The sequence below is a fragment of the Cupressus sempervirens genome, chromosome 1 (genome assembly GCF_028749045.1).
Source record: "Cupressus sempervirens isolate cs-2001-9-10 chromosome 1, ASM2874904v1, whole genome shotgun sequence".
Lineage (NCBI taxonomy): Eukaryota > Viridiplantae > Streptophyta > Pinopsida > Cupressales > Cupressaceae > Cupressus > Cupressus sempervirens.
In genome coordinates, this window is record NC_143118.1 from 369,066,734 (window position 1) to 369,089,064 (window position 22,331).

The 22,331-nt window shown below is 35.0% G+C and overlaps 1 pseudogene; it reads left to right on the plus strand.

The window, feature by feature from the left end:
- The first annotated feature begins 6,621 nt into the window (after positions 1–6,621).
- On the plus strand, positions 6,622–7,295 carry LOC149577773 (MYB-like transcription factor EOBI pseudogene; annotated as a pseudogene).
- The last annotated feature ends 15,036 nt before the right edge of the window (positions 7,296–22,331 follow it).

The window sequence follows — 22,331 nt, forward strand, 5'->3', positions numbered from 1 at the left end:
ATACTTGTCTTAATTCATTATGTAGCAAATAATATACATATCGATAATATATTAAGCGTATTCGTTTATATATATATATATCAATGGAAGATCAAACTGATTGTGATACAGGGGCAAAATAGTGAATAGTTTGTACAATTACTTTATTCGGTAGATGAAAAGGACGTCAACCATTTAAGATATATAAGGAAAGAAATGTCGCCAAACGTCCACGAGGCAACCCACTATAAAAGATAGTCATCAGTTTCACACCAAAATTAGATCGTCCTGCCTTTCTTTCCATTAAAGAATGTTTGCGCATTCAAAAGGATTGAAAGCAAGTATGATTCTACTTTGTCAAGCGAATGAATGGAAAGTGCCTCATTGTTGCCAAAGATTTAAATCCAAGAAAATGAAAACGTGTCTTCAGAGAAAGTGGGAGAGAATTTTGTGGGTCAGGATGTCTGAATTTATAGATTCTGCTTGATTGCAATGCCGTCTAGATTTCCTTACCTTTCCACAAAGTTTATGAAGTTGCACTTTTTTTCGACTATTGAAATGAAATAGTCGGTGATTTTGTTGACCGACTAAATTAACAAATAACATCTATGACTTATGTACTAGGATTTTGTAGAATAGGCCATGGAGACTCACATGCTATATATACCAAGCGTGGAGTGTTAGCATAACAAAGCATAGAGAAAAAATATTTTTGCTCAGGCTACAAGAAAAAACTGGGTAGCGCCCCTTGGTGGATGAATGTTGTGGTGGAGGAGGAAAAAATGATTATAAAAGGGCCATGGACTTTAGAGGAAGACAACAAGTTGATTGCCTACGTCAGACAGTACGGTGCTGCTCGTTGGAGTTCACTTGCAAAACTGGCAGGTTTGAAGAGAGATGGCAAGAGTTGCAGGATGAGGTGGCTCAATTATCTGCGTCCTGAACTTAAGCACGGCAATTTTTCTCAAGAGGAGGATCAGTTAATCATCGAATTGCACAATAAATGGGGAAACAAGTAATTATGTTTTCATCCACCATCGCCATTATATTACATTATTTCTTTTCTGATGGTACTGTAAGGATAGAATGTTTCAAATCGTATGTGGGTTGTGATGTTTTGTTCTTTTGGCAGGTGGTCTTGCATTGCTCAGCATTTGCCAGGAAGAACAGATAACGAGATCAAAAATCATTGGAGAACGCACATCATGAAAATGTCTCAAGAGCTAATTGGGAGTTGTAACTCTCCCACAATTTCGAAGCGTGAGCAAGAAACAGAGGCAGTGAGAGAGAATAATGAGTTTTCGAGTGGCGAAAACTTCGAGTGGCTTGAAATGGCCCCAGTGAAGGAATGTTATGGTGAACCTTATTCGCAAAGTACTGTAAACCAGTTGGGCTTTGAAAGTTGTGAGTCGGATTGTGGTTACCAAGTGTTGGTGGAAGAATCAAGTGATATGGAAATAGTGAGCAGCATAATAGCTGATGCATATGCAGCTGATATGTTTCAACATAGCCCAGCCTTCTCCTGGTCCTCTACGACAGATTCCCCGTTGAATGTCTTGTCAGATAATGAAGATTTCTTATGGGACTATGATTCCATCGACCTGTGGAATCTAGATGACGTAAAAAACATGTATCATTAACGTTCGCGAAATTGGATTCATTGAATTGGCATATTCGATAAATAAATTCTCCATGAGCTTCTCCTGTATATTCCGCTGTACTCTCAAACTGAGGTTCAGTTTACAACGCATATACTGTAATTGAATTGTAAGCTTGTATTCCTAAAAAGTGCATTTTTTATTCCGCTCAGTTCTATTCGAAATGGCTATAAAGCAACGAGATCGCACCTTTGTGCAATTATTAAACATCATGAAACAATTGTATTGCGAGTTTTGGAATTAATTTAAAAATATAAAAAAAATTGTCACTTCAAGTGCTTTTTCATTGCTGCATAGACAGTGCCGAATATATTCGGGGCTTGAAAAAATTATTAATATGGCAATAATTTTTCGTGGCTGTACTCCAAACACTTTGACCGTGCACTGCACAGAGTTCTTATCAATGCGTCTCTCATTTCTCATTGAGAGTATAAAAGGGCATTGGCAACTCATATTTGTCAAACTATAAACACACAAATTTTGCAGGTAGTAAATTGGCACATCATGAAATGAGGTTCAGATGGCTTGGTTCACACTTATTCAGATATTTCAGTTAAGAGTAGAGATAAAGGAAGAAGAAAAGTATGATAGAGTTCCATATTCTAACAAGCAAGTAGAAAAATGACTCATGAGAGATCCATATATAGGCAGGCAACCAAATAGACTGGCGTAGAGCTCAATTGCACAGAGCTTCGAACAACTGCTTACCAGTGCATAGAGTGTAAATATAGAGAAAAAACAACTCAAAGGATGCTTTGTACAATGTACCAGCAGTAGAGAGAATTCACTTTCCTAGTGTCAAGAAAGTCTGAGTCAAAGAGAGATTAATAGAAATAATGTCATGATGATGAGATCCATAAGAAATTAAATTGTCTTTTTAATAATAATCCATTTCTTTAATTATAGAAGGTTATGAATGAAGAAATAAATGTAATTAATGAAGAGAAAACTGAAACGTGAACTCATTAAGTTGTTTCTAAGTAAGCAAGTTATTGATATGAAATAAACTCATTAAGTTGCTTCCAAGTAAGCAAGTTATTGATATGAAATAAGTCTAGAAAATCAAGAGTAACAAATTAAGAAGATAAAGACATATAGAAAGATACATTGTTGAGGACTACAAAAACTAGTTTTGTAAAGATTGTGATAATACATGTGTTAAATATTTTTATAGAATAACAATTTCTTACATTTTATGAAGAATAGAGTGATATCTTGAGTGTGCAATAATAGTTCAGTATTTGAAGAGAATGGAATGTTGGAGTAGGAAGCTTAACACAAATAGAAGAAAAATGATTTTTAGAGAAGTTCTAGATAGATTATAAGTTATGATTCATATTGATTTTTTAAGTAATTCTTGAGAACTATTAATGAAGTAGTCATAATAATTGAGAAATCATAGTGCAAAATTATTTTGTATTTTCTCTATTTATTATTGAAAATTAGTAATATGTCTCAAACTGTTTGTGCTTTGTGTATACATATATGGTTAGTAAACAAAGCAACAAATCTCCTTGTGTTCCTTTTGTTTTGTATAATTATATTTTATTCCATCTCTTTGTGTAAAATCTAGAAGGAAATATTTATTTGGGTGAGATTATTGAGGTCAAGACATGACTAAAAGGCATAGAAGGAGCTACAAAATCCTATCAATATTTATTGGATATATTATGACTTTATGAAGATCAAATTGATTATTATGCTAGATGTAAACGATTCTTAAGAGCTAGTGGTATGTGGAATTATTAATGTGTAAAACATAGCTCAATATGAAGCCCTCACAAACAACTAGAAGAGAAAGCTAAAGGAAAAAAGAAAAAACTCAAAGACATCAAATGACATTCACACATTCTTGAAACTTGTAATCTTTCCAAGAATAGAATCATCTGACTATTAAAACAAAGTTTAAAAAATTATTCAAACAAGTAATGAAATCATGAAGAAATATCGATTGTAAAAACTTTACATTCTTCTAATAAACTTTAGCAATTTGCAAATGATGAATAATGAGTCCATTATTATATATTTCTATAATAATATTTAGTTTTGTAAATGAATTTTGTATAAATTTTGATATAATGGAGGATGAGAGGACTATGCATAAATGACAGATCAATTTATCCACTATGTCTGAAGCAATATTGATTTCCTTCAAATAAAAAATGATCTGATGTTAATCAAAATTGCTAAGATCATCTGTTAAAAAAAAAAAAACCAATAGAAGTGTGTGAATAAGTCTATATCGACATCCTAATATGAATATCTTAATTCAATGTTTTTTGTACAAATGTGTGAATAACTCTACATCTACATCCTAATAAGAATCTCTTAATTCAATTTTTTTAGTACAAAAGGTAAGAGAAGTCAATGGAATAATGTTTAGATGAGTTGAAGCAACGAAGCTAAAGAAAAATATGGACAAGGAAGTTTTAGATTTGATATCTTTGGATGAACACATAGAAAAAAGTAACAAAAAGGCCTTGAAGTATCAATATAAATAAATCAATAAAATCTAGCAGCAAAGGTATCACAAGGTTAAATTTGAATATTTTTAAGAATTTCGTTATTATGGAAGTAAGTCTTGAATGCCCTGGAAAAATAAGAAGGGGTCAAGTTGACATTAAGTAAACAATGTATTCCATTATTATAGTGAAAAAGAAATATCGATACATTGTTTACATATTGAATAAAATTTAAACATGGAAGAGAACACACATGAATCACACTATGAACACCATTTTTTTTGTTGGTTCTCATTTATAAAACACGAATTAAGGTGATGTGAATTAAGATAAACTTTATAAAGACTTTCTCACTACTATAAGGGTCATTAAGGGTAGGACCAGTGCTCTCTGAAAGAAGGGAAGAAAAAGGAATCATTTTTCTCATTGAGGTTTTGATCCCCGAAAAAGTTGGTGCCCTACAAGGTTTTTTTATGTATGTTTTTGATCAAGTACTGGACTGATAGCAACAATAAGTCTATTAGATGCTGGTATGTTTTTACTTTTTATGTACTTGAACCTAAGACATCTCACATAAGTGGCTTTTGATTTACCTTTGTGTTCAACATTGTTGCCTACTAGTGATAAATATATTAACCTATCAATAGTATTAATTATTTTCTTTCTAGAATAACAACATTAAATACAAAATATGAAGAATACTAATTACTCTACAACATAAACAATATTATGAGCGCTAAATCTTGACCTCTAATTGAAAAAATACACTTCAACATAGTCATTATTTGTTAGGTACATTCAAGAATGAACATGACATTGTTCAACCTAAATGTCTAAACAAGGTGACCTATTGTCTTCTATCTAGATGAGGTTTAAATGTGCTCTCAAAATTCAGAGTAAGGATTTAAGCTATATGAGTGCAAAATTAAGCTATGTTTTGAAATTTTCTATGCAAAGTAAATAATATTAATCTATATGAAATGCAACTTTTATTTTATAAAGAGAGAACAATTAAGCTAAGCATGATTGCAATACTAACTAAAATGAGTGTATTCAAAGAAAAATGCAATAACAAGTGTTTGAATGCACAAATATTGAGTATTCAAAATGAATTTTTTTTTATATGCCTCAATTGCATCCCCTCAAATAAGAGAAAAAAGTTCTCCAATTATAGATTCCCAAAATCAATCAATGGTCAAGATTGAATCAGATGAATGATAGAGATTTGATGTGAGTTTAGTCAAAATAGTAAGTTTCCTTGATTGAATGAGTTAGCAATTTTTTTGGAGTGATTGATGTAGCTAACTGATTTGTTTATATTTATGATTAGAGTTAACTCAATGTTTCCAGTTAATACCTAAATTAGTTTAGATTCTATGTGAGTGATCTAAACATTCCTATAGTCATTGTTATTGATGATAGACATTCAACAAATGGCAACAAGGGTAGAGTTGTGATGGTGTGAGCGTTTTAATGTCAAAAATTCAATATTAATTATAAGCACAATATAATTTGAAGAATAACCTAATAAACAATGCATAAAAATAAAGATATAATTTGGTAAAATTATAAGTTTTGGAGATAAATATAATAAAAGTTTCATAGAAACTAAATTTAAAACTTAATTCAATATCAAAAAATCAAAGGCAGATTGAAATAAATATTAAAAATTTTAGACACAGTAAATTAAATTTTAAATATTTGATATTTCTCAACATTTCTAAAAATATTTATTTAGGATATCATTAACAGACTTAATTCATATAAATGATATACAAATCTATAATGTATTAAGCATATTAGTTATATATATAATGTTTTTAAGTTATAAAAAATACAGTGATTGTGATATAGTGGCAAAATAATAAATAATTCGTACAATTACTTTATTGGTAGATTGAAAGGACGTCCACCATTTAAGATATATAAGGAAAGAAATGTCGCCAAACCAAAGCCAAACGTCCACGCGGCAACCCACTATAGAAGAGATTCATCATTGTCACACCAAAATTAGATCGTCGTGCCTTTCTTTCCATTCAAGAATGTTTGTGCATTCAAAATGTTTGAAAACGAGTATGATTCTACATTGTCAAGCGAATGAATGGAGAGTGCCTCATTGTCACCAAAGATTTAAATCCTAGAAAATGCGTACGTATCTTCACACAAAGTGGGGGAGAATTTCTTAATAGGCTTGTTGTGGCTCAGGATGTTTGGATTATAGATTCTGCTGGATTGCAGAGCCGTCTAGATTTCCTCACCTTTCCACAAAGCTTATGAAGTTCGACTATTTTTCTAATATTGAAATGAAGTAGTCGGTGATTTGGTTGACCCACTAAATTAACAAAAAGAAATCTATGACTTATGTACTAGGATTTTCTAGAATCGGCCATGAAGACTCGCATGCTATATATAGTAAGCGTGGAGTGTTAGCATAACAAAGCATAGAGAAAAATATTTTTGCACAGATTACAAGAGACCTCTTTTGTTATTAGCACTTAGCACTGGGTAGCGCCCCTTGGTGGATGAATGTTGTGGTGGAGGAGGAAGAAATGATTAGAAAAGGGCCCTGGTCTTTAGAGGAAGACAACAAGTTGATTGCCTACGTCAGACAGTATGGTGCAGCTCGTTGGAGTTCACTTGCTGGCAGGTTTGAAGAGAGATGGCAAGAGTTGCAGGATGAGGTGGCTCAATTATCTACGTCCTGAACTTCAGCACGGCAATATTTCTCAAGAGGAGGATCAATTAATCAACGAATTGCACAATAATTGGCAAGTAATTATGTTTTCATCCACCATCGCCGTTATGTTACTTTTTTCGTTTTCTGATGGCACCGTAAGGATAGAATGTTTCAAATCGTATGTGGGTTGTGATGTTTTTTACTTTTGGCAGGTGGTCTTGCATTGCTCAGCATTTGCCAGGAAGAACAGACAACGAGATAAAAAATCATTGGAGAGCGTACATCATGAAAATGTGTCCAGAGCTAATTGGGAGTTGTAACTCTCCCACAATTTTCAAGTGTCAGGAAGAAACAAAGGCAGCAAGAGAGAATAATGAGCTTTTTTCTAGTTGCAAAAACTTCGAGTGGCTTGAAATAGCCGCAATGAAGGAATGCTATGCTGAACCTTATTCGCCGAGTACTCTAAACCAGTCGGTCTTTGATAGTTGTGAGTCCGATTGTGGTTACCAAGTCATGTGATATGGAAATAGTTAGCAACATACTAGCTGATGAATATGCAACTGATGTGTTCCAACGTAGCCCAGCCTTCTTTGTTAGTTTTGTTAGCTTTGGACAGCTGTTCGTCCATTTGCTATTATTTAGCAAGTAATTGTTTTGCTAACTAATTGGTTAGATTAGAAACAAATATGTGTTAATTAAATGACCACTTCTGAACACAACTAGAAACCGACTTGGTTAGGGTTGTTAAGTTGTTTTAATCTCAACCGTCGATTGTAAATCAATCTTAGCCATTGGTTTACCAACAAGATTAGTATAAAAGGAGGTCAGGGGGGCATTTGGAGAACATGAAGTTTGGAGAAACATTTGCAGTGCTAGCAAATGAGTTTGTAAGTTTGCAGTGTTAGCAAATAGTCTTGCAGTGTTAGCAAGAGTGCAGTGTTAGTGTGGGAATAGCAGTGGGGAATATCAGCGGGATAGATTAGGAGGTTGTCAAAATTCTGCCAGTAAGAGGCATGTAATTTTGTATCTCTTGATTTGTTGAAGTTTAATATAATTTCTCATTTGTAGAACTGGTTTTCCCTTAGGGGTTTTTCCAGGGACAATTTGTCCGAAAATATTGTGTTCATTGTGTTGCACATTTCTTTCCATATTTTATAAGTGAAGTTGCAGTTGTGTTATTTTTTGATATTAGTTGGGAATTTATTTTTAGCAGTTTAATAATCGTTTATGATAGGAGATTAATAATCAGTGATTGCAATAATTTAATTTTTGACATGGTATCAGAGCATTGTTAAGGGTAGAAGAGTTTTTCCCTAGGAATTTTTATTTTATCTCTTTAGATTTATTATTGCTTTAAACCCTTGAGATGGCTTCAGCTAGTTTGAGAGATCAGGATAGATTGGATGGTGCCTCAAATTTTGGTGTCTGGAAGGCAAGAATTTCTTTATTGTTGGAAGAGAATGGTATCAAGGATTATGCTACTAGTGTTGTACCTATACCAACAAATGCAACACAGCTCATAGCATATAGGAAGGATGATGCCAAAGCGAGGAGGATTATCCTTGATGGTGTTAAGGATCATATTGTTCCACATATCATAGAGCTAGATACGGCGAAGAAGATGTGGGACGTCATTCTGAATCTATACTAGAATGCTACAACCAACAGGAAGTTGATTCTCAGAGAGAAGCTAAAGTATACCCGAACAAATCAGGGAGAAGACGTCACAAGTTACCTTATCAGGCTCAGACTTGTCAAGGATGAGTTAGCAGCTGTTGGAGATAGTCCTAGTGATGACAAGCTAGTGAGAATAGCCCTAAATGGGTTTACTAAACAATAGAGTGTCTTTGCTCAAGTTGTCAGTGGACGAGATACTTTACCAAGTTGGGATTGACTATGGACTGATTTCACTCAGGAGGAGTTTAGACTAAGTCTTGTCAATGGGGCCAACAAGAGTCAGAAAAATGAGGTGGAACAAGAGAACATTGCCCTAGCGGGTAAAGGGAAAGCAAAGAAGGGATCTAGCAAAGGATAAAATTCACAAAACGAAAAGAAGAAGAAGGACCTTTCTAAGGTCAAGTGCTTTGGATGCCACGAGCTTTGCCACTATGTCAGTGATTGTCTAGAGAGGAAGAAGGGTAAGAAGCAGGTGGCAGCTTCAGCAAGTGCGGAAGAACTCTCCAATAGAATGGAAGATGAGTTTGCACTCTTAGCTTGTATGGTTAGCTCAACCTCATAGTGTGTTTAATATATAGATAGTGGGGTGTCATTTCATATGATAGGAGTTAGAGAGTACTTCTCTAGTTACAAGGAGGAGGACACCAAAATCCAGATTTGTATGGGAAACTTGTCCAAATTCAACCCTGTTGGGAAACAGACTGTTCAGTTTTAGAGGGAGAATGGAAAGATAATTCCACTTCATGATGTGTTATATGTGCCAGGATTAGGTATGAATTTGATTTCTATATTTTTTCTTCAGGATAGGGGGTATAATGTACTCTTTAGAGGGACAAATGTGTTGATTAAGCACAAAGATTGGAAATCAACCATAACTATTGGAGTTAGGAGTGGTCGCCTTTATAGATTGCAGTTTGATACTCCTAAGGCACTCATGAGCAACTATAATCCTAAAGATCTTTGAGAGCTATGGCATAGGAGGATGGGTCTTATTCATCATAGAGCACTTAGATTGCTTCGTGAGATGGTGATAGGTGTTCCAGAGGTGAGTACAGAGCATGATGATGTATGTAAGGGATGTGTGTTGGGGAAGTTTGTGAAAGCATCTTTTCCAAGGAGTGACACTAGATCTAAGGGTGTTCTTGATCTAGTATATTCAGATGTTTGTGGACCGATGTTGATGAAATCTCTTAGAGGATATGAGTACTATGTTACTTTTATTGATGATTTCTCTAGAAAGACTTGGATATACTTCTTAAAGACTAAGGATGAGGTTTTCAGTCAATTCCAAGAGTTCAAGGCTCTTGTGGAGAATTCGACAGGAAAGAAGATAAAGGTTCTTCGATCAGACAATGGAGTCGAGTATAAAGGAAATGTCTTCCAAGAGTTCTATACTAGAGAAGGAATCAAGAGAGAATGAACTATTCCTTACAATCCACAGTAGAATGGAGTTGCTGAGAGGAAGAACTATTCTATATCGGAGGCAGCAAGAGCTATGCTACATGACTAGCACATGCCCCATTACTTATGGTCAGAGGCATGTAATACAACAATCTACATCCAGAATAGAGTTCCACACAAGGTGCTAGGGAAGATGACACCAGAGGAGGCTTTCACAGGGAAGAAGCCAGATGTTAGTCACTTCAGGATATTTGAGAGTTTTGCATATTGTCATATTCCTGGAGATACATGTACAAAGTTAGATCAAACTGCAGAGAGGGGGTACTTTGTTGGGTACAGTGAGACCTCAAAGGCATATAGGATTTTCATTCCAAGGACTAAAACAATAATTGTTAGATGCGATGTCAAGTTCATGGAGGACAAGGCATTTAGGAGATCGAGAGATTTGCCAATAGATGATTAGAGTGAGCAGCCAACAGAAGCTCCAAGACCAAGTCAAGAGAAACAAAGCTCAAGTATAGTTACCAGTATGAGTGTAGACTTAGTTAGTGGAGATTCATTGAGTATGGAGCAACACATGCAACAGGAAATGCATCTGGAAGACTTAGAGGTTGACATTTCATCCTCTATAGTTGGCAGCGGGAACCATGAGGTTCTAGATACACAAAAGGATACTCAAGAGTTTGTGGGAGCTCCTAGGAAGAGTACTAGATAGTGAGGACAACCAGCCAAGTTCAATGACTATGTGGCATTAGTTAGTCAGTTGGTAGATAGTGAGCCTTCTAGCTATTAGGAAGCTGCAGAACATCAGGTATGACGAGATGCTATGGTTGAGGAATATTCTTCAATAATGCAGAATGATGTGTGGGAGGTAGTACCTAGACCAATAGATAGGGTTGTAGTTGGATCATGCTGGATCTATAAGATAAAGCATGCTGCAGATGGTAGCATCGAGAAATACAAGACGAGGTTCGTGGAAAAGGGGTTCACTCAAAAGGAGGGAATAGAATATGAGGAGACATTTTCTCCAGTTGCCAAGTATACTTCTATATGAGCTATAATCTTACTTACATCACAGATGGGATGGAAAATCCATCAAATGGATGTCAAGACAACATTCCTTAATGGTGAGTTGAAGGAGGTATACATAGAACAACCAGAAGGCTTTGTAGCACACAGCAAAGAGACACACGTGTGCAGATTGAAGAAAGCATTGTACGGACTCAAGCAAGCTCCTAGAGCATGGTATAAGCGCATTGATACATACTTGCAGAAAATGGGCTTTGTGAAGAGTGAAGTAGATGCTAACCTCTACTACTTGGTTGTTGGGGGTGAGATTCTCATTCTTGTTCTTTATGTGGATGACCTGTTTCTTACAGGTTCACTAGGGCTCATAGTGTATTGCAAGAGGAACCTTGCAGAAGAGTTTGAGATGAAGGATTTAGGACTTATGCACTACTTTCTAGGCATGGAAGTGTGGCAGACAGATGGGGAGATTTTTTTTGGTGAAGGGAAATATTGCATTGAAATCTTGAAGAAATTCGGGATGGAGGATTGCAAAGCCATGTCTATACCCATGATTACGAATTGGAGGAAGGTAGATACATTTAAGGAGAAGGATGTAGATCTCACTTTATATAGATAGTTGATTGGTTTGTTTATGTATTTGGTCAACACTAGGCCAGATATAGCATTTGCAGTTAACTCTCTTAGTCAATTCATGGTTGAACAAAAGAGAATGCATTGGATAGCGGCTAAGCATGTGCTACATTACTTGCATGGTACAGTCAAGTATGGGATCAGATATGTTCGAGGTGAAGGTATCAAGTTGATAGGCTATACTGACATAGATTGGGCAGGAAGTACAACAGACAAAAGGAGCACTTCAGGGTGTTGTTTTAGCATGGGATTAGGAGTTGTTTCTTGGTTCAACAGGAAGCAAAAGCCTGTTGCTCTGAGTTCAGCAAAAGTAGAATACATAGCAGCTAGCATGGCGACATGTGAAGCTATATGGCTTCGGAAGTTGTTAGTACCTTTTTTTGGTCAGAAGGTTGAGACTACTATGATACATTGTGATAATCAGAGTTTCATCAAGTTGTCTGAGAATCCAGTGTTTCATGATAGGTCTAAACATATAGATATCAGATATCACTTCATCAGAGATTGTGTACAAAGGGGAGTTATTTAGCTACAGTACATACCTCCAGAGGAGCAGGTAGCAGACATTCTGACTAATACATTGGGGAAGGAAAAATTCACCTTTTCAGAGATAAATTAGGTGTCCTACAGAACAACTTCCTTGCTAAGAGGGAGTGTTTGTTTTGTTAGCTTTAGACAATTGTTCATCCATTTGCTATTATTTAGCAAGTAATTGTTTTGCTAACTAATTGGTTAGATTATAAACAAATATTTGTTAATTAATTGACCACTTTTGGAAACAACTAGAAACCGACTTGGTTAGGGTTGTTAAGTTGTTTTAATCTCAACCATCGATTGTAAATCAATCTCAGCCATTGGTTTACCAACAGGAGTAGTATAAAAGGAGGTCAGGGGGGCATTTGGAGAACATGAAGTTTGGAGAAACATTTCTAGTGCTAGCAAATGAGTTTGTAAGTTTGCAATGTTAGCAAACAGTCTTGCAGTGTTAGCAAGGGTGTAGTGTTAGCGTGGGAATAGCAGTGGGGAATATCAGCGAGATAAATTAGGAGGTTTTCAGAATTCTGCCAGTAAGAGGCAAGGAATTTTGTATCTCTTGATTTGCTAAAGTTTAATATAATTTCTCATTTGTAGAACTGGTTTTCCCTTAGGGGTTTTTCCAGGGACAATTTGTCCGAAAATATTGTGTTCATTGTGTTGCGCATTTATTTTTGTGTTTTATAAGTGAAGTTGCAATTGTGTTATTTTTCAATATTAGCTGGGAATTTATTTTCAGCAGTTTAATAATCGTTTATGATAGGAGATTAATGATTAGTGATTGCAATAGTTAAAGTTTTCACATTCTCCTAATCGTCTACGATAGATTCCCTATTGAATGTCTTGTCAGAAGGTGAAGATTTCTTATGGGACTATGATTCCATCGACCCGTAGAATCTAGATGACATATAAAACTTGTGTCAATAACACTTGCTGAATTGGGTTTATTAATTTTGCATATTCGATGATTAAATGTTTAATGAGTTTCTCCTGTATATATTTCTTCTGCAATCTCAAAATGTGGTTCAGTTTACAACTGATATATTTTAATTGAATAGTACGTAAGCTTGTACTACTAAAAATTGGTTTTTCTTCTGCTCAGTTTTATTCGAATTGTTAAATGTGCAAAAGGTTTTGTTGGCCTAGTATTGAAAAGGAATGTGAAGCATGGCAATGCTGTATTGAAATGGCTATAAAGCAACGAGATTGCACCTTCATGCATTTTTTAAATAGTAGCGCTTGTACCCCTTGACGGTTCAAGAGTACAGCTGATAGGTGTCCATATCTAGAATCTAAATCAACATGAATTGCAGAGAAGGAAAGAACTAAAATATTAGATTAGACAGTGGGGTAGATATTTTGAAAAATAAGAATTAAATGTGAATATCACGGGTATTTTGAGACAATCATATATTATGAATGGAAAAATATGTGTGTGAAGTGAATATCTAGCCTGTGAATCTTGCAATGAAATACACAGAGATTGACCCACATATAATTCAACCGCCCATTTTGGCCACAACCGCTAAAAACATACACCTGATTCTCATTCACCACCATTGCATGGTAGCTCCTGTTCAAAGAATCATTCAATCAAAGACCATAAACCCAAAAACATAATTATTCAATCACAGAGCAAAAACCAATAATCAGAGAAAGAGTAAAACATCATTCAACTAAAGACCCCAAACCCATCATTCATTATACAATTAAAGACCATTTAAACAACAAACCCATCAATCAAATACCAGAATCCCAAATTATTGTGGCCTCCGAAGATGTAAATGACAAGGCCAAGGTCAACCATGGTGACGCCCACCTTGGGAGGTGGTAGAACCCCTTTAACATTCGCCACACTGTGCACCCACCTACTCTGCCTCTGAGTCTCTCACTCTTAGAAACCGGCACTTAGACAAAACGTTAAGGAACCTCAATGTTTTCCAGCAGAAAGTGGGCATGAGAAGGCGAGACATGATGCACTGGGTGGCCTCAAGGAAGGCCTCCAAGAAGGGAACTCTGGGCTCACCCGATTTGAGGGAATCGAGCTCCACACCCGCGCCGAAGAGCCATGCGTTGTTGCACGCCTTGCAGCTCAATAACCTGGGCTTTCTCATAGGCGTGGGTGAAGACGAGGAGAAGATTTTTCTCCACCATGGCCGGCAGGGCGCCGACCACACTATGGCGGAAGGCGGCAGAGGAGAAGGCCTTGGTGATTGGCACATTCAGCCGCTTGAAATCCTCCCCGTCTTGCAGCAGAACTGATTCGCCGAACATGTTGCGAAATGTGTCTTTGTAAATCTCCTCTTTGTCGAAATTGGGGAACCTGGTTTTCAGCAGGTACTCTATGTTCGCCGGGTCGGCTGTCAAGATCCGGCTTTTCCATGGCCCCAGAAACCTGAGGCGAAGAGGAATGAAGTGTATTTCAAGAGCCCGTGAAGAGGGGTTGTATATTTGCATGGAATACCCGATGCAAAAAATATATAATTCTTCTCATATGAATCACAAATTCAGATTGCTCAGGCATATTTTGTAGTGAATTGCATACCAGCTTTTGTCATGTCAGCAACTAAATCTTCAGGAGTGGGTGCATAATGTAGAACCCCTTTAAGTAGTCCTCCAGATCGAAGACATGCATTGTGTAGTCCACCGGCACGTGAGGCTCCACTTCCCTTAATGCGAAGATATTTGATGGCCTCATCTGCAGGAGAGATGATTTGTGGGAGATTACAAGCGTAAAGCGGTGGTGGAGACAGCTGATGGCAGATGTGGAACACATGCCTTTCACCTAATGTTTGGACATTGGGAGTCAGAGGAGCCACCAATAAACACGGCGATGTACTTGGAAATTTTCAAGGATAATACGTTGGATGTGGTGATTTTGCCTTTATCCTTGATGGAGAATGCAATGGCGATCATTATCTGTTCACTCCACCATGAATTTTGAAAGCATCTCCGTGTCTCACAAAGACCAATGTTTCCTCTGCAACCCTATTTGGATGTTGTGAGTTAGAGAATCTGACAGCATTGATCGGTAACAAACATTCCAATGACAAATTTCTGGTTTGGAAGCTGCAGCGTGAGGAATTCCTGGTGGGCTATCGCCCAGGTGAAAGCCTATCGGCTAATTATGAAATAATTGTATTACGAGTTTTTCAATTAATTTAAGGATGAAAACAAAGTGTCATTTAAAGTGCTTTTCCATTGCTGCATAAACAGTGCAGAATATATTCGTGGTTTCAAAAAATATTAAAATGGCAACAATTTGACCGTGCAATGCATATAGTTTTTATAAATGTAGAATTCATTTCTCAGTACGAGTTCGTGTAGTATAAAGGGGCATTGGCAACTCATAGTAGTCAAATGATAAACACACAAATAATGTAGTTAGTCAATTGGCACATCATGAAATGAGGCTCAATTAGCACTTTAAATGAACCATCAGATGGCTTGATTGACACCTATTCAGATATTTCAGCTAGATTAATGATAGACAAATGACTCAAGAGAGATAGGTAGGCAACCAAATAGACTGGCGTAGAGCTCTATTGCACAAAGCTTCGAACAACTCCTTACCCATTGCATAGAGTTTAAATATAGAGAAAAACCAACTCAAAGGATGCTTAATACAAGGTACCAACAGTAGAGACAATCCTCTTTCCTAATGTCAAGAAAGTCTGACTCAAAGAGATATTAACAGAAACAATGTCATAACGATGAGATCCATAAGAGATTAAATTGTCTTTTTTTTATGATAATCTAATTTTTTTCAGTAAAGAAACATTATAAGGTTGTAGATGAATAAATAGATGTCATGAAGAGAAAACTGAAATGTGAACTCATTATGTTGCTTCTAGATTAAATTTTTTTTTGAAATGTAAGCAAGCTATTGATATGAAATAAGTCTACAAAATCAAGAGGAGTAAGGAGTAACAAATTAAAAAAATAAAGACATAAAGAAAGACAGATTATTGAAGATCAAAAAAAATGTTTTATAAAGATTATGATAATACACTTGCTATATATTTTTATGCAACAATAATTTTGTAAATTTTGTGCAGAATAGAGGAATATCTTGAGTGTGCAATAGAAGTTAAATATGTAAAGAGAGTGCAATGTTGGAGTAGGAAGCTTAACTAAAGAAAAAGAAGAAAATTGATTTTATAGAGTTTCCAGATAGGTTACAAGTTATGATTCATATTGATTTTTTAAGTAGCTCTTGAGAACTATTAATGAATTGGTCATAATGATTGAGTAATACCAGTGCAAAATTATTTTATACTTTTTCTATTTATTATTAAAAATTAGTAATATGTCTCAAATTATTTGTTCTTTGTGTATATCTATTTGGTTAGTAAACAAAGCAACAAATTTGTTTTGTTTAATTTTATTTCAGTTCATCTATTTGCCTAAAATATAAGAAGACATATTTATTTGGGTGAGATTATTGACATCAATACATGACTAAAAGGGATATAAATAGATATAAAAACTTATTTATATTTATTGGATATAATATGACATTATGATGATGAAATTGAATATTGTGATGGTTGCAAACAATTCTTAGGAGCTAGTGGTATGTGAGATTACTAACGTGTAAAACTTAGCTCAATATGAAGCCCTCACAAATAACTCAAAGACAAAGTAGAGATATTGACCTCAAGATATAATGAACTAAGTAGAGATATTGACCACAATACCTTCCATGAAAGAAATATATTGCCACCAATGATAGGATTTCTTTCTTTTATGGGTAAGATGTCAAAGCTAAGACTAATTATTATTATGGGTTATGAAATTAATAAATTTTATTATTATTATATGATACATAAAAGATGGGACGGAAAAGAAAAGTGAAAATCTCTGGCCTTCCCTGACAAGCATTCGTGGCTCAAGATAGTTACCCTTAGGTCCCTTTAGCTTATTAGGGTGAATTGTCTACTCCATGAGTTCCCAAGTTTGTCTATATCTCATGTAGTGCTTCTATTCCTACAAGGAACTCATTTTATGCTTTGGAGAGGGTTTTCCAAGCTTCAACAGAGGGTCTAGTGTTTGAATTGATTACCAAACATAAAGAAAATCTTAATCTCCCACATCATCCCTCCTAGAGGAAAAGAATTGAGGAAAATATCATTGGCACCTATTCATCTATTCCAACGAAAGATAGGGCATAAGATTTAAGGATTGCAAGAAATAAAAACTTGTCAATGGTTTTGACTCAAATTCCCTTTGTTGCAATGGGAGCCAATTTAGTTCTGTTAGGGTAAGGGATGTATGGTAAAAATTATGGCTTTATTTCCCAATGAAAGGCTAATGTAGAATCTAACCCTTGTGCTAGCAATCCCTAAAACCACAATTTCAATATGTTGGGTCCCCTAGTGGTTAATGCTACCCTTTCTAGAGAAATAGGATTTTCAAACCCTAATTTTAAGTAATGAAAACAAAAAAAATTGATGAAAGCAATGTGAATACTAGGGTTTGTTTGCAAAATGAAGGGGCTCAAGCTCCTTCCCCACAATTTTTTTTTGTTAAAAGGATCTTAGTGTTGGGAGATCAAATAAGTATTACTAACCTTTCCAATAATAGTCTTTTTTTTTAATATAAATCAAAAGAACTTCGAGATAAAAAGTTTGAATGATGCTATGTGATTTGTTGAAGGCCAACAAGTAAAATTTATAGAATGGAGGCCTAATTTTAATACATGGAATCTGTGTAATATTTTTTTTTTTGAAATGGGTTGCTCTAAAAAAATCTACCTATAGAGTTTCTCCAAGAGAATACTTTACGATAAATTGGGGATTCTCTAGGGGGGTTTAGAGAATTCTTTGGGAGCTCAAGTCCTAAATGCTAATGATTCTTCTCTTAAACCCCTTAGAATCATCATGAATAAGCCCATATATTATCTTAATCTGGGAATTTCCATGGGAACCTATGAGGGCTATATGCTACGGCTATTAGCTAGTCCCAATAAAAATAGTTCTCAAGATACATTTCAAAAGATTAACTACTTTGGAGATGATTGGTTAAAGATTAGCCAACCTCTATAAGGGAAATCTCTACTATTACCCCTACTCCTAGAAATAAGGAGATTTATGGGGGTGCCTAAATGTGACTATGTCATCTCCTACGCATCATATGCTTCTATGAACCCTTTCGCAGGAGGGGTGGGGGGGGGGGGGGGGGAGGGGATTCTCTATTATTATGGGGAAAAGTCCTTCTAATGATGGAGAAGGCTCTTCCCATTATATGAATGAAGATAATAATATAGGGACCAAAATCATGTCCCAAAATTAGATGCTAAGAGTACTCCAAAACAATCTCTAAATCAACCCACCAACATGCGAGATAAAATTAATAAGTCTCGGGAAGATGGCTCTTTGAGATCCCCTTCTAAAGAGAGATACTTGCAATCTAATTGTAGGGGATCCTCACTTGAAAGGTGAAGTAGAGAATTAAATGACGCCTTCTATGAAAAACTTGCAAAGGATCTTATTAATACCTTGACAAAATATCTTGTCACTTGGATGGCTTAGATCATCATAAGTAGGTTATTATAGATCAATTACTCTCCATATGGGGAGAAGGCTTTATTGTGGAAGATATTAATAATGAGTTGGTAGAAATAGAAGAACTAGAAAAAATGATGGGAATTAAACAAATAGATGCTTCCTTAACCTCTCCTAACTTAGAGATAATATAAAAAAGGGGGGCAAGAACTTCTTGAATGAACTTAGATCTCAGGTAGCTAAAGATGATGGCCAACAAAAATTAGTTGATCTCTTTGAAGCAGGGAAGGGGAAGAGTCATCCTAAGGGGCCATGTTAGTCTTATCATGGAATGTTAGGGGCCTTAGTTCCCCTAAAAAATAACAACTTCTCAAGTGTTTTCATAATAAATATAAATTTGACATTGCTATTATACAAGAAACTAAAATAAGCTTAAAAGAAGTATCTAAATTTAATAAGAAATTGGGATTTAGATGTATTTGGGGAATCCTAGTTGAGGGAATTTTAGGAGTCTTCACCTTCATTTGGAACCCTAGCAATATTAGCATCTCCCCTCTTAATGAAGAAAAAAAATAAGATGCTAACTCAAGTTAAGGTTTGCAAAAAAAAATCATGTTTTTAACTTTATAATATATATGGGCACATCACAACTTCTGATAAAAGAAAGGTTTGGTAGGAATTAGGAACTCATATTCAATCCCTTAATCAATTTTGTATTCAAGTAGGTGATTTAAATGCTCACACTATGTCATCGAAAGAAAGAGGAGGAATGTCAAACTACCTCGATCATCTATAGATTTTAGTTATTTGATCAGATCAAATTTTTTTATGGAAGTGGCCTTCGTAGAGAACTTCCTTACATGGAATAATAAAAGACAAGGTTTGAGTCAAATAGTAGAAAGATTAGATAGGTTCTTTTCCTAAGGTTATTTCTCATATTGTATTTCCTATCTCAGATCTAAAAGCTTACATTTCTCAAGCTTTGATCATTTCCATGTTCATCCTAATATGTTCTTGAAAGATACCCCATATAGAAAACCTTTCAAAATTGAGAGAATTTGGTTTCTTGGCCCCTCTCTTCTATCCCTACTAGAACTTTGATGTGGGGAAGAAAAATTCTTAGGATCCAAAATGTCAAAAGTAGTTCAAATATTAAAAATTATAAAGAACCATATCATTTAGTAGAATAAATACACATTTGGAAACATCTTTAATCAAAAGAGGGAAGTAGAAGCATAACTAGAATATGTTAACTTGGAAGTCTTGGTTGTAGGCATGGGAGCACACCTTTAAAACTATGAAAAAATCCTAAAATTCAAATTAGAAGATATTCTAGAGTGAATGAAGAAATTTATTGGAGCCAAAAATCTAGGGAGTTGTAGCTCAAAGAGGGAGATAAGAACATAAATTTTTCATAATAGCACAAAGCCTCATAGAGCACAAAACAAGGTTTACTCGGATCCAAATTGAGATAGAATTGATCTTAGAAAACCCCTCAAATGTGGTAGAGGATGCTTCCTCTTGTTTTGTTACTGTGCTTAATAAAAATTGTTAAACATTAAATCAGAGAGATATCCTCAGTAACATTCCTAATATTATAACCCTAAAGAAGAATAAAGTACTCTTGGAAAAAATTACCAAGGATGAAGTGGAAAAGGTTCTAAAACAAATGAATCTAGATAAATCTCCTTGGTTGGATAGCTTATCACCTTTTGTTTTAAGAACGTGGTTGCATTTCTTAGGAAGTGACATCATAGAGGCTCTACAAGGAGTTTATAACTTTGGTTGGATCCTTTCGGAAGTTAATCGCACTTTCTTGGATTTATTGGATGAACAAGAATCTCTTGAAATCTTTACATACTATAGACCAATATATATTTGTATCACATTGTATAAATTACTACCAAAGACCTGAGCTAGAAAACCCCAAAATATTTTATGATCTCACTAATGAAGAATAAATAGGTTTTTTCATTGGCTTATTTATTTACAATGGGGTGGTGATAGCTAAGGAAATTATGCATTTACAAGTATCAAGAAAACATAGAATGCTCATAACATTCGATATTAGAAAATCCTATGACAAAGTAAACTGGTACTTTCTTTGTAAATCTCTACAAGCTTACATCTTTGCTAAACCATGGATAAACTTAATCTATGTATCTCTATCCCAAGATTCTCAGTTCTTATTAATAGAGCCCAAAAATAATTTTTCCCTCCTTTAAGAGGACTATGGAAATAGGATACCCTATCCTCATTCTTGTTTGTCCTAATGTTATAAGCCCTAGGGAAAGCATTCCAAACTCGATGTTCTAACAACCTTCTTAATGGTATTCAACTAGTAAGGGAGGATTGACCCACTACCCATCAGCAATTTGTAGATGACACAATGTTGTATGGTTTGTAGATGTTCATTGTAAGCCATTTCCATGCTTGGTAGAGTAGTAGTATATTAAAATCTACATGCAAAATCAAAAATTGATGTCATTCCTCTATTTCCTAGTAAACATACAAATCCATTTGAGTGATACTTAGTTGACCTTTTCTCAGCATCCTCTATATAGTTCAATTTGTTGTATGCTTAGTGTAGCTTGCAACTTGACTTGGCTTAAACTCCTACTCAGTTGATATAATATTACTTTTTTTAGACTTGAGCTTGGGTGCATCTATGATGTTCATCCATTTCTTCTTTCATTTCTTAGGCATCATAAGGACTTAGTTGATATGTTCATTTTGACACTAATAGGCAATATGAATCAATAGAAAAGAAAGAGGGAAAGGGAAAAATAGAAGATCTAAGAAAAGTGGTAGACATGCTAATGGAAAACACTCAAATTTAGATTAAGTAACATGAAGAGTGAGGAAGAACCTAGATAAAGCTAGATGACCAACATATTTAGAATGTACCAAGTTTCATACCTAAGAATGAAGATCTTATTTTAGTAAAGTGTAATGGAGAATGCTTGAATAAACCATCTTTCACATACTCTATGAACTTTTTCTAGCATAGTATGACCAATTGATCCTACTCAACATTGTTGCATGTCACCATACAAATTTGAACTCTATAATACAAGTCATAATGGTTGTCATAGAAACTGGCACCATAATCCTCACTTTTCATGTGAAGATAAAGAGATCAATAAATAGGCATGTGCTAGATTGGAATCATATCATGTTGTGTGAATGTCACTAAATAGTTCTAGAGAATGTAGCTATATTATAGGATGTTTTGGGATGGAAAGATACTTATAGACAAGAGTTATTAGGATGCCCTAAATAAATTAGTGAGAAACTAATTACCAATGTTGAAGTGGAACTTTAGAGGTTGTGTGATGAAGGTTGTTTTGGGATAATTGACAAGAGAACATGGATAATGTTTGGGAGTCATGTAAATGGAGTCAAAACCCTATAATATGTGTTCTAAAAAGGAGAAAAGATGCAGATTCTATTAATGATAGTTTGTAGGAATACTTGGTACATTTATTGTATTTTGGTGTTTCCCCTCAAGTTGAGCATGAGACCTTTCTAACTATGATTTCCTCATGTTGAGGGCTATTTTGTGGAATCAACAAGACCTACATGACAAATATTAACATTAATTCTTTGGAGCTTATCAATGAAATGATTATCTTCTCTTTGATTATGAGGATTGTATATGAGAATGTAATGAAGCTTTTTTTTGTTGTCAATGCTTATATAAGAGTGGCACATAATAAATTTGATGAAAATATAGTTTAGTGGAAGACTAATGGTGATTCATGAGTCTTTCCTAGGT